Below are 14,130 nucleotides of genomic sequence, written 5' to 3'. Positions count from 1 at the left end.
ATTTGTCTGGGAGCGTCAGTGGCTACCCTGCCTGACTGCATTTAGAGAGGAGGGACAGGCAAAGCGGAATAGAGACAGAATGGCAGGGACCTGCAGTGACTGTGATTCTGTGTCATTTCTGTTTGGAAGTGTTTGTCTGGATTTTTCTATGCCTCATGCAAGGTGCTTCTTCCAAAGTGAACATCTTATCACATTCCTCTGCTTAAAATCCTCCAAAGGCTTCCCATTGCCTTTGAGATAAATTCCAAATAGCTTAATTTGGCTTAGGAGATTCTTTGGGACAAAGCCCCTGCTAGCTCTCCAGGATTACCTCGGTGAGCAAGCAGACATGGGCTTGCTCTTGTGGACCTACAGTCCTGTAGGGGGAAGACAGTCATGAGTACAGCCAAACGCACAGCTGCACATTGTGGTACATGTTATGATGGACAGGTGCACTGTATTGTGGCAATTTAAGGGGCTAGAGGAGGCTTTCCTGTGGAAGTTTCTCTGGAGGTGAGGTCTAGAAAGCAGCCAGAGATTAACCACACGAGGAAGTCAGAAGAAGATTATTCCAGATTCTTTGATAGGAATGTACACTGCCAAGATAGCCATGCAGGTCTTGAAGGTCACATCAAGGATTCTGGATTTTTGTCCACAAGCGATGAGGATTTGTTAATTGGTATTGTCGAGGGGGTCATCTGGCGGCGTCTCTGCTCCCGCTCCCCACATAAGAACGCAGGACACGGTGAGGACAAAAAGGAACACCCACGGAGCCACAGGTAGGGGAGTCATACTACTATATTCTCGCTGGTGGTTGGGTTGGGGAAACTGGAAGCAGGAGCCACACTGTTCGCAACCCTCACTGCGCCGCTTGCAGGCTCAGCCACCATCTTTTTGCCAGCCCCCATTTTGCTGCTAGCGTAGCCACAGCAGTTATATTAGTGGCCAATAGCTCACTGGTTACAGCTGACGGCCAACTAGCCACAGCTGATGGCCATCCAATCACAGTTGGCCATTTACTACCTGAGCCAGCACCTTTCCACGTGAGGCCGAGAGCCTGGAAACTGTTCTTTGGGGCTCTGTCCTCACAGTATCATGTAAAGGGGGTGACCTGGTCAGATTCACATCTTGAAAAGAGTATCGGAGAGGAGCCAGAGGGGAAGAGGGGTGCCAGTGAGAGGTCTACTGGAGTCATCCAAGCAAGAGATCATGGTGACCTAGCCTGGAGTTGGGGCTATGGAAAAGGAGAGAAATGTGTGGATTTAAGAGATATTTAACCAATAGAATCAGCATGACTTAGTGGTGGACGAGACATCGCGAATGAAGGAAGTGGAAGTGTCATGGAATTGGACGAATGGTGGTTAATTCACTGAGATAACACCACTTGGGTTAGTTGGACACATTGAATTTGGGGTACCATCGATATCCAAGTAGAGATTTAGGGTGGGACATTGAGTCTGGAGCTCAAAGCAGATGAGTGGGCTGGAGGTACACATTTGGGAGACAGCAGCATTTAGAAGGGAATTAGTTTCTAACCCCTTCTTAGGAACTACCAGGTTTCTTGGGAGAGAGATGAGAAGAGAATTGGGCCTAGAACTAAGCTTGGGGAGGTTTCACATTTAGTGAAAGTTGAAAAGATTCATTACTTTTCGCGGAAATGAAACTGCCCAGACTTTGGGGATTCCTGAAAGTCTTCAAACATCAAAAGTCAGTGGTCTAGCGGCACCTCTGCCTGACTCCCCGCACAACGTTTTGTACATAGTAGGAACTTAAAATATTTGATGAAGAAAACAAACTTCTGTCCCAGCTTAAGAAAAGGGAGCCATGAATCGACGGCACATGTGCTCATTGATTTAGCAACATAGCACTTAGTTTAAAAGCATTTACAGTGAATGCGTAATAGTTAGAAGTGTTTTCCCTTTTGGGCTGAGAGACTGTGAATCTACAAACACTGCACGTCCATGTACCTACACACTTGTAGATGGACATTCGTGCTCACCTGTGTAGACATACACACCTTCCTACCATTTAACAGGCAATATACATGAAGAAAAAAACTGCTTCTCACCCTGACATTGTCAAATATTAACTATGTGTTTTAAGGTCAAAGTTAAATGGGTTTTTAAAAAATTATCCATGTGCTGGGATTTTTCTACCATCCCATTCACATAAGCAGCATGAGCTGACACTGGAGACTCTATTTAAGGTAACATTTTCCTTCCTCTTTTGCTTAAAGTGCACTTGAAGAATGTTTGGAAAGGAGTTCGTTGTTCTAACGAATCTTTCAAGTTTTCTAATCAGCTCACTTCTCTCAGTGAGCACAGGGTCCTATCGGATACACTTTTAAGTGCCCCAGAAAACATCTGAATTCACTCTCCCTGTGGATGTCTTCAATTTGCTACGTTTCCTCATAAATAGTAGTTATTTAATTATAATAACAAAGTATGCTACATTGTAAGTTTAGGACGGGAAGCTTTCCTGATTTTTACTTTGCTGAGATACAACATCATCACTTCCATGATTCTAAAATGTACTTGAGAACTAGCAATACAGCAGAGGATATGAATTTGGCAAAACTACTGGCAGTGTGGCATAAGGAACAGGAGCGACGTGGGACTGGGTGCTCTCTCATACTGAGGGTGGAGGGGATCCACGCAGAAGAAACAAGGGGCTAGAAACTAATCAGTGCATTTAATAAGTGAGCCTCCTAAATTTAAGCCTGACAGCCCCCTCCCCACAAAATAACTTCAAAGGAAAACCAGTGTTTTCTTTCTCCTGAGAGGAGAACCCTGTCTATCTTTATCTCTTGTGCTCGCCAGCACCCAGACAGGTCCGGTGGTGCGTAGTCGATCCACAGTAAAGATCTAAAACACTAATGGACTAACAACCCAGGGTATTTAGAGTCTACAATGCACTTTTCACACATTACTGATCATCAGCCTCCCAGCTATTTGTGAACTGGCTACTGTGACCTGTTTTTAGGAAACTAAGGCTCAGAAAGGTCAAGACATACATCCAAAATTACATAGTAGACAAAGCCAGGATTGGGTTCCATATATGCTTGCCTCCATATCAGTGCTTTTCCCACTCTACTTACTCATTGATACCCCAAATTTACTAAAAGCCTACTGTCTTCTCAGTAATGTGCTAGATGCAGGGTCACAGGGATAGGATACATAGGCCTTGCCCTCAAGAAGCTGGCAATCTGGCGACGGGAAGCAGACATGTAGACAGCAAACTCTAAATCATTTTAGAATTGAGGGGTGAACAAGTGCTACTGAGGACGCATGCACTGGAGGGCCCAGCAGTTCTGCCTGACTAGGACACGTGAAGATTTTCAACAGCAATTTTGAAAAGCATCTATTGGTCCAAACACACCCTACAATCGTTCCTGAGAGGGGATGGCGTGGAGAGGCAGATACATGCAGACACACATTGTCACTTCTAGGTTGTGGATGCTAAAGCATGGTGAATGACTTTGCCGGGCCAGTTCAGTGGTTCCAGCCACAGTTTTAAGGAGCAAACTGGAGATGAGCCAAGGCAACATGATGGCTGGGGTTGGGGAAGCCATTGTGCCAAGGCTGAGTAAAATTGTGAGAACATTTCAGAGGTTGAATTTAAGTGTTGCCTTTCCCCACTGGAAAAGCCAAATGTCTCCTCAAGGCCTGTTACTGGTGGCCAAACCGAGACACTTATTCGTAGGTCCCTTTTAAATGGGCCATTCTCTCAAAGTCGTTTCTTATAATTTATGCATGCCAAATTCCAAAAGGAATTTAAATAGTGCTGTTTAAAACACCTCCCAGATGGTGGTTCCCATTGTGGCTGATAATTTTGCACTGATGAAATGAGATGGCAGTTATGAAAGTTCCATTATCATTTAATATTTATCATTCACTATCATCATAGCAAAATGTTTAATAGAATACAATGTGTAAAGATGATAAATTCATAAATATTTTTCTAGGCATGGAATCTTTAAAAAATATATATGCATTTTACTTCATGCCAAAAAATTAGCAAGAAATGAGGGCAGAATTTGTCTACACTTCTATCACTTAATCAAATCAATGTTTCCATTTAACACAATCACCTCTTAGCCCCTGTGTATATAGTTGGGTATGTCATGTATTGATAAAAATTATATCATGCATGAATAATTCACACTGGGAAACAATTATCCTTTAATTAAACAATCACCTCACTTTTAAAGAGAGCTAGAGAGACTCCATCATGGGAACAGAAATGCAATAAATAACAAATTTGGCAGATATATGCAGATTGGGACCTTATAATGAGTGTTTTCATGTTAGCGCATTATAATTTTAAGTGCCGGCAGCAGTAGTCCCCATTGTTCTTTCACACATTAGTGAAGGCACGTGGAAAATAGTTGGAACTCTTTCTCTGAATCTAGCATGTGTATATTCTATGGTACGTATGAGATTATAGATTTTGAGGGTTGGTTAGACCAAAAGGAAACTCTGGATAAATATAATCCATATGAGATTAAAAATCCCATTATAGACATTAATTGTATTTCTGCTTTAAAGTTCAGAGCAAAAGTTACTTCAGACACTGGTTAAAATATTATGAAAGCTAATCCTCAACATTAAGTTTCCACTTAGAAATGCACTTTAACTTTGTATTTCCTTGATATTTATAACTTACTTTAAAAATTGAACTAACCTATTCTTTGCCCATATCTTAAAACAGGCTTTGTCTAAAAGCAATATAATTCTGATTGTAATGAATTAATATTGATTTCTTTGCCTCTGACATACCTAAGAACGGAACAACTGAATGAGTTTTAGTTTATCTCCATTCTTTTCTCTTTCTCCCTTCATCCTAACAAGCTGGCTCAAAGGCAGGCAGGCCCAAAAAGAAAAAGAATGATTCAAAGGTTCTTGGCAGGACATTTTTCTTTCTTCCTTCCTTCCTTCCCTCCCTCCCTCCCTCCCTCCCTCCCTCCCTCCCTCCCTCCCTCCCTTCCCTTAATATTCGATAAGTAAAAATGGACTGCATTTAGCTGCAGCATACCCAAGCAATGAAAGCCCTGAAAAAGCAAATGATTCTTCAAGCCTCTGTATATTCCAAATTCTTTAGCCTGGCATTCAGGCATTTGATTCAAACATAACTTTCCAGTCTTACTCCCCATTCCAAGTATCTACTGAAGCCCAACTGAGTAAAATCCTGTACTTTCCCATGGCCACAGCCTTGGTATGCCACTCAAAATCCTGTCTGTTCAACTTCCAGGGATTAGAAACTTACTCATCGTTTTAAAAGGTACCAGTTCAATGTCCCCTTCCTAATATCCCCAATCAATCTTTTATTCCAATCATTAATTTTAACCGCCTACTATGAGCCAGGCACCTGAAGAACCTTAGAAACTCATAGTCTAGAGAAGAGAAAAATCTCAAACAGCCACATGATGAAGAGGGTTGTTTGTGTTCCTGGCCTTATTCCAAAAAGCAGTTAAGGAACAGGAGGAATAGATAGATGGAGGGAGGAGGACACAGAAATCAAAGTCAGCACGGCAATGCAAGTCAGGCTGTGCGCGGTGTGTGGAGGAGAGGCTTTGGAACCCTGAATCAGCAGGAGAAGGTCCCAGGCCAGACTGGGCATCTTCTTGCATCATTCCTTTCCACTATTATAGGTATGATGGCTTCCCTCTGAAATCGCATGGCGCTCTGTCCTTGGATATCTCTGCTGAGAATGTTTCCTCAACACCCCACCCCATCTTTCTGAAAACAGGATCCTGTAACAGCCTCTTTCCCTACCTATCCAAATAGAGACCTTTATAGTACAAACAAAGACTTCTGCACTAGTGTAAATAAGGACACTCCTCTCAAGAGGACTCAATGACTTTCTGGTTTTTACTTGCTATCAGATACAATTCATGCCAAGATTCATGCTAAACACAGACACACGAACGTTCCATATCCCCGTCATTAATACTAAAGACAACTGCATAAAGGCCACCTGAGGGACTTTCCACTCTGGAACCCAGCACAGGGGTAATTCCAGAAGCCTTAGGTGCAGCTTCATAGCTTAGACAAAATTCGTTTTCCTTCTGTAGGAATAACAGTAGCACATCAGAAACTACGCAGAAAACAGCAGTCCTTCAAGGTTGCTAATTTATAAAAGATACATGATGCAAGTTTGTGAATTCTGTTGCCTCTGAATGAAGCTCCTACTGTTTTCACATTTAAAATACAATATGCTTAGCTGACTCAAGTTATGCATATTTTACTCTTTGAAAAGGTACACTTCTTCAAGGCAGTTATTTGTAATGGAAATACTGGTATAAATCAAAACAGTAAACACACTCAATTTTTAACCCAAGTTATCATTTAATTTAAGGGAATAATCAAACATAAGACCATATGGTAAGACTGAATTTTGTCTCCCCCCAAATTCCTATGTTGAGCCCTAACCCTCAACGTGATTGTATTTGGAGATAGGGCTTTTAGGAGACAGAGCAATTAAGGTTAAATGAGGGCATGTGGGTGGGATCCTAATTCCATAAGCTTGGTGGCCTTGGAAGAGCCACATTCATGTGCTGAGCAACGTCCGTGTGAGGACATAGTGAGAAGGCAGCCATCTGAGAGCCAGGCAGAGAGCTCTCTCCAGGAGCTGAATCAGGCAGCAGCTTGATCTTGAACTTTCCAGCCTCCAGAACTATGAGAAATAAATTTCTGTTGTTAAAGTAACCCAGTCCATGGTATTTTGTTATGGCAGCCCAGGGTGACTAATACACCATATATCAGAATGAGCAGACAGCCATGAAATATTAAGGAATGAATTTTAGCTTCACTAAGAAAAATAAAACTGTACCAGTTACAAGTTACCACTATTAACTCCCACATATTATCTGTATTTAAGAAATCATGCAGCACTAGATTGGGGGGGAATCACTTCATAAATTATATAAATGCCTAACCACTATGCTGTACACCAGAAACTAACATAAAATAATATTGAATGTCAACTACAATTAAAAAATATATTTAGTCACAGGATGTAAAGTACAGCGTAGGGAATATATTCAATGGTATTTTAATAGCTATGTATGGTGTCAGAGAGGTAGTGGACTTAGTGGGGCTATCACTTAGTGAGGGGTGTAAATGTCTAATCACTTTGCTGTGTAGTACACCTGAAACTTAAAAAAGAAAGTATTGTAAAACAAAACAAAGAAATGATATAGCACTCTAATTGTTCCCACCAAACATATCTACAGAAGGATTACACAAAATCCTGATTAGAAAGGTCATTTTTCAGGTTTGAATTAGTGGCTCAGTTTACCTCCTCTTCCCCCATCCTCCTCCTTCTCTTCTTTTTCTTCTTCCTCCCTTTTTCCTCCCTCCCACCCTCCCTCCCCTCCTTCCTTCTTTCCTAACAAGCTATTTGTTAAGAGGTATTTGCTATTTAGCCACTCCAAATATAAGGGGGGGGTAGTCTTATATTCCCACACCTTCAGTGTAGAGGTGTCCTACCGTCATGATCACTGCCTATTCCAGATTGCTGCTAAAAGGAATAGCATCCCGGGAACCACCACTCACCGCATTCAGGTAGAGCTGAGCAGTGTGGTCGTGGGGTCTGGGAAAGGTGGATGGAACAGATGAGAGAGGCACAATGAAGAGAGAGTACACAGGAACTACCCAGCAAGCTGGATACAGTCCCCTTATTGCTTTCAAAGGACATACATCAAAGGACTGATGATTATTTATGTGACATCACAAAAAGACAAGATTAGGAATAAATGAATGAACACTAAAGCCAGTGATCAGACACACAATTACTTCTAGTAGATTCCCCTTCTTCTTTCCCTAAGGAAAATAACCAAATACGCTGTGAAGTTATTTATTCAATCCTAGATGTGATTGCTTTCCTTAGAGATGGAGACCTGACCCATGTGTAGATTTCTGTACATGTAAACATTGTTGGATCTTTTGTATTAAAGTTTATTGGGGGTGACAATTGTTAGTAAAGTTACATCGATTTCAGGTGTACGATTCTGTAATACATCGTCTGTATTCACATGGATCTTTTTAATGAGGTAAGTAATAGCAGCCATTGTCATTGTTACATGAAAAGTCTCTTTGATAATTCTACACTGAAGTCAGGATTTTGGAATTCTAAAAATACAAATAATAATTTCTTACTAGACTCTAATATTTTACTTCTACCATTCATCTCCTACTCCTACAATTCACATGGGTGAAAATAACTTCTTTAACTTAATACTTAGCTTAATAGTTAATATAGTTAAACAGCCTTCAGGGAGAGTTATTTCAAAAGTTACTATACTGGTAAATTAATTTAAGACAAAGGAATAAAAAATATACAGTGGGGAAAGAACAGTGTTCAATAAATAGTACTGAGAAAACTAGACAGCCACATGCAAGCAAATGGACCACTACCTTCCACCATACACAAAAATTTACTAAAGATGGATCAAAGATTTGAACATAAGACCTGAAACCATAAAACTTCTAGAAGAAACACAAGCAATAAGCTCCTTGACGTCAATCTTGGTGATGCTTTTTGGATCTGACTCCAAAAGCAAAGGCCCCAAAAGCAAAGTAAACAAATGTGACTACATCAAATAAAAAGCTTCTGCACTGCAAAGGAAACCATGAACAACATGAAAAGGTAACCTACCACATGGGAAAAAATATTTGCAAGTCACGTATTTGATAAGGGGTTAATATCCGAAATATATAAAGAACTCATACTACTCAATAGCAGGAAAAAAATTCAATTTAAAAATGGGCAGAGGATCTGAATAGGCATTTTCCCAAGAAGACATACAGATGGCCAACATGTGTACGACAAGGTGCTCAGCATCACTAACCATCAGGGAAATGCAAGTCAAATCCACAATTAGATATCACCTCACACCTGTTAGAATGGCTATTGTTAAAAAAGATAAGAAATCAGGAGTGTTTCTAAGGATATAAAGAAAAGGTAACCCTTATGTACTGTTAGTGGGAATGTATATTGGTGCAGCCACTATGAAAAACAGTAGGGAGGTTCCTCAAAAAATTAAAAATAGAAACACCATGTGATCCAGCAATTCCACTTCTGGGTATTTATCTGTAGGAAATGAAGACACTAACTTGAAAAAATATATGCACCTCCATGTTCACTGAAGCGTTATTTACAATAACCAAGACATGGAAGCAACCTAAGTGTCCATTGATGAATGGATGAATCAATAAAGAAAATGTAATATATATGTAACCATAAATATATATATGTGTGTGTGTATGTAACAAAGACAATGTAATATATATAATATGTTATATATATAATGAAATATTATTCAGCCATAAAAAAGAAGGAAATCTTGCCACTTGTGTCAACATGAATAAACCTTGAGGGCATTATGTTAAGTGAACTAAGTCAGACAGAGAAAGATAAATACCGTATGATCTCACTTATATGTGGAATGTAAAAATTTAAAAAATTAAAGAAAATTAAAAAACCCAAGCTCATGGATACAGAGAATAGATTGGTTGTTACCAGAGGTGGAGAAGGGATGGTGGGAGAAATAGGGGAAGGTAGCGAAAAGAAGCAAACTTCCAGTTATAAAATAAACAAGTCATGGGAATGTAATGTACAGCATGGTGACTATAGCTAGTGATACTGTATCATATATTTCAAAGTGGCTAAGAGATCTTAAAAGTTCTCATCACAAGGAAAAAAATTGTAACTCTGTATGGTGATGGATGTTAACTGGACTTATCATGGTCAGCATTTCACAATATATACAAATAACAAATCATTATGTTGTACTCCTGAAACTAATATAATGTTATGTCAATTATATTTCAATTTTTAAAAAAGCTAGTATAATATTACAGCAAGTTTAAAACTTTACAACATTCATTACTAAGAACAATATCAGTTTACTGTTACAAAAGGAATGTTAGTTCTAACATTTTTAAAAAGTGTCTTTTCTTCATAATTAAACAACACACTGAACACAAAGACAAAGACAGTAAGATACATGTGCAAGAAAAGGCATGGCATTAATAGGAAATAGCTTCTTTTGAAAGTCCTTGCTAAACTTGGTTGCTGTGAATTTTCTATTGCAGTAGAGCTTCTCCACTGAGGGGTAAGAGTTGCAGTGGTGGCGGTGGGCAGATAAACCACTTCCTGCTGAAAAGCTGCTAACTTATAATCATCTATTGTGTGGGAATATTGGTTCCTCCTCCATCCATGGAGAAAAGGGAAGAAGGAAAAACAGACCAACTGAGAGTGAGACTAAGTGAATGGCAAAAAAAAAAAAAAAAAAAAATTGATATTGAATACTTGTGATTTGTACAGATATGAACATAACTGTAAAATACCTAGAACTTTAAAAAAATAATTTAGTAAAAATTATAACACGGCCAAACATATAACACAGCCATCTAACATGGCCAAATAGATCAGTGATAAGAGCATCAGGTACCAAGGTTTATGATTAATTCATATCTTGTGGATCTGAAATCCATAAAAAGAGAATATTACAATGCCATTTGCTCAACAAAAGTTTATTTTATGTGTCCTTTGACTATATGGCTACCTTCTTGTCTATGTACTCATATACTCATACGTGTATATATTCTTGAATACAGGTGAATATATGTGCATATTGTTGAATGGCTATGTGTGTAGATAGATAGATAGATAGATAGATAGATAGATAGATAGATAGATAGATAGATAGATAGATAAATAGGAGAGTATTTGCATAGATATAATCTAGAAGAATATATTCCAAATTATTAAGATCACTCCCTCTTAATTATTTTTAAAGTTAATAAAAACGAAAGCTAGAATCTTGACAATAACTAGATCTATCCCATCCCCACTCCCCTGACCCAAGGCCATCATCACCTTCAATCTCATACTCATTTAACCTTCCTCCTGGTGCACCTGTGCAACAGTTTCTCTTGGCTATATACCTCTGCAGTATGGTAGTCACTAGTCACACGTGGCTACAGATAATATAAAATTTGACCAAGGAACTGAATTTTTAATTTTATTTAATTTTAATTAAATTAAAAAATTTGAACTAGTACAAAATATGTTTCTGTGAAAAGCAACTCCATTGTTTGGTGTGACTACATGTCATTTTAAACATTGCATCACCTAGGATACTATCGTCAAATTAAAGTTCTCCTATCAGATGCCTGTGTCCTCTCCAGTATTATGCATAAGCACATGGCTAACCTCGTTGGTGTCAAAGATTGATTCAGGTCATATGATTTTTCCTATGCACCCATGTAACACTAATGTATTTGACGCAGACAGCGTAAGTTTAGAGTATCTTTGTATCTTATAATTGGAAAGTAAGTTGACAGTCTTAGTATTTTAAGTATCATATAATTAAATGTTTTTAGTTAAAAATAAGTATGAACAAATTTAACATTTTTAAAAGGAGGCATCCTACTGATACAGAATTGAGAGGAGATGCAGAAACTAGCACTAGAACCCTAACAGTAAAGAGAAAAGCAGACTGATTGAAAGTATATTGGAAATTTCATGATGAATTGCAATTTTTTTTTCAAATTTATTGGGGTGACAATTGTCAGTAAAATTACATAGATTTCAGGTGTACAATTCTGTATTATATCATCTGTAAATCCCATTGTGTGTTCACCACCAGAGTCAGTTCTCCTTCCATCACCATATATTCAATAAATTGCAATTTTAATGTGTTAGCGCAGAACAAAAGGAAAAAAAAAAAGTTGTGTAAAAAAATGGTAAAGACAATAAAATGGACAACATTAAGAGACATTTTCAGTAAATATAGTGAATTTAGTAACTTTCTTCTCAACAATCAAAAAAGAATTGATGAAATGAGTCACCTGAAATCAAAATTAAATGTCCAACAAAACATTTTGAAGTGATTTTAAACAGAATCTGAACTTATAAATTTGTCCATCTATAAACAGTTTCTATTCTTGCACAAAAAATAAAACAATTTTTTGATAGGTGGTTTTATTCAGATTTGTTAGAATATTATGAGAAAAGACTAAAAAAGTACTTCACAAAAAGTGAAAAATTTTCAGTGAAGCCACCAAGAAATTGAGTGAAGAATACAAGCTCTGTTTAACAATATCTAAGATCAACTGATTCAAAATTTGAAAAACATAATTACTTTTCTTTAGCTTTAGATGAACAGTGCAGCACAAAAGATACTGCCCAATTAATATTTGGAGTATGCTGTATCTCAAAAGACTTCCAAGTTTATGAAGAAATGATGTCAATTTATGGTCTGAAGAATTGAACCCATAGTTTAAATATTTTAAAATCTTTTACATCTGTCAAAGAAAAACTTCAGCTAGATTTTTAAAAAAAGTAATTCGATTCTGATGGATGCTACTTCCACTAATGTGGCTACATTAGGTTAAAAAAAAATCTGGATTTAATGTAATTTTAAAACACGAGACTGATGTTTCCCTGATGTTTCATTCTACTGTATGATGTCAATATTCAGTTTTCTAAAACTAACTCTTGAAAAGTGTCATGGATACTGTTGTTAAATCATTCAGTGTATATTTGCAAATGCTATCGATTAATACCAGATAATGAAACTCTTAAAAGAAATAGAATGCAATAAATTTAATGATCTGTGTTCTTTGTCAATGCTTGTTGGAAAAGTCATGGAAAAATTTTAGAGAGATTTATTGTACTGTTAAGTCCAATTTGAGATGTTATTGAAACAAAAGGAATGCTTGCCAAATATTCAATAATTAAAGACAAAAAATGACAGAGTAATTTACATTTTCTCACTGATATCAGATGACAAGCAAGTGAGCTAAATTTTAAGCTCCAAAAAATAGGAAAAGCTGATTTGTGACCTAGGTATATACATGTACAAAATTTTGTGTTGAAATGGAAACTTTTCAGAGTACAATACAAAAATAATTTTATAGTTTTCTAACATATACCAATTTTGAGAAAATTAAATAATGATTTAGTGACACTGATAAACTTATAGCTGCTTATCAATTTATGCAATACCCTTTTGAAATCAATGTCAATGATACTGACATAAGTATTAGTAAATTTGTTTAACTTGCACAGACGGAGTTTTAAAACTGATAATTCTTTTGCTCTAAAGTTAAGTCAAATCTTCTAAAAAAGAAGTAGTTGTATCAAATATGCATATATTAAAAGAAAATAACTTTTTGGTATTTGATTCATTTATTGGAACTTTTAAGTATGTTTGGAATTATTGGGGTATTTGACTCTTTTTCAATGGTAAATTGTATGAAATATAATACAGATCAAATATTTCTAATGAAAGTTTTGCATCCAAATTGAGATATACTCTAAGCATAAAATACACAGTGGACTTAGAAAATTTAGTACAAAAAGTGTAAACCACGTCATTAATAACATGCTATATTGGTTACATGTTAGAATAATAATAATTTGGATATTTTCAGTCAAATGTGAAATATATTAAAATTTGTCTTATCTGTTTAAATATGATCATTAAAAATTTAAAATTATATATTGGGTTCAAATGTCATTTCTTTGGGGCAGAACTGGTATGTATCCAGAAATAGAATTGTTCAGTTATAAAATATTTAATTGTCCAACACTTGAAGATAATGTCAAATTGTTTTCCAAAGTTGCTGTACCAATTTACACTCCAAGCAGCATTGTATCCTACAAATTCGTATCTGCTCTGATAATTAGCATTATCAGATATTAAATGTTTTGCCAAGTGAATGGGCATATTATTATGATACTGATTTGCATTTTCTTGGTGACTAATGATACTAAATATCTCTTCATATATTAATTGGCCATATATATTTCCTCCTCTATGGAGTGTTTGCTTATGTTTTTGACATTTTCTATGGTATTTTTCTGTTTGTGTTTTTCTTACTGATCGGTTCTTACTGTTAAAGGTCCTGAACATAAAATTATGTGTATAATTCACTTACTCTTATATTTCAGAATGAGTTCAAGTATAATGTAGGCCTTGGCGATTATCAAGCTAAAATCATATTGACTTGTAATACTCAGAATAATAGAGATCTAAAAGAGGGCCATGATTAGAGATCTAACAGTTATGTGTGTCAAGACCACAAGATGTTAGCAGGATTAAATGAATGAAATGAGGAAGGGAAGTCCAACAGGATG

At 36.9% G+C, this 14,130-nt stretch overlaps 1 protein-coding gene across 6 annotated transcripts in view; it reads right to left on the bottom strand.

Annotated features, from left to right (window-relative positions):
• SAMD13 (sterile alpha motif domain containing 13) overlaps positions 1-14,130 on the bottom strand; it is a 59,566-nt gene that overhangs the window by 14,990 nt on the left and 30,446 nt on the right. The window lies entirely within an intron of this gene.

The sequence above is a fragment of the Rhinolophus sinicus genome, chromosome 14, assembly GCF_057876585.1.
Source record: "Rhinolophus sinicus isolate RSI-liver-muscle chromosome 14, RSI-T2T, whole genome shotgun sequence".
NCBI classification, from domain to species: domain Eukaryota; kingdom Metazoa; phylum Chordata; class Mammalia; order Chiroptera; family Rhinolophidae; genus Rhinolophus; species Rhinolophus sinicus.
The sequence above is the reverse complement of the archived record's forward strand: the minus strand, read 5'-3'. Positions and strand labels throughout refer to the sequence as shown.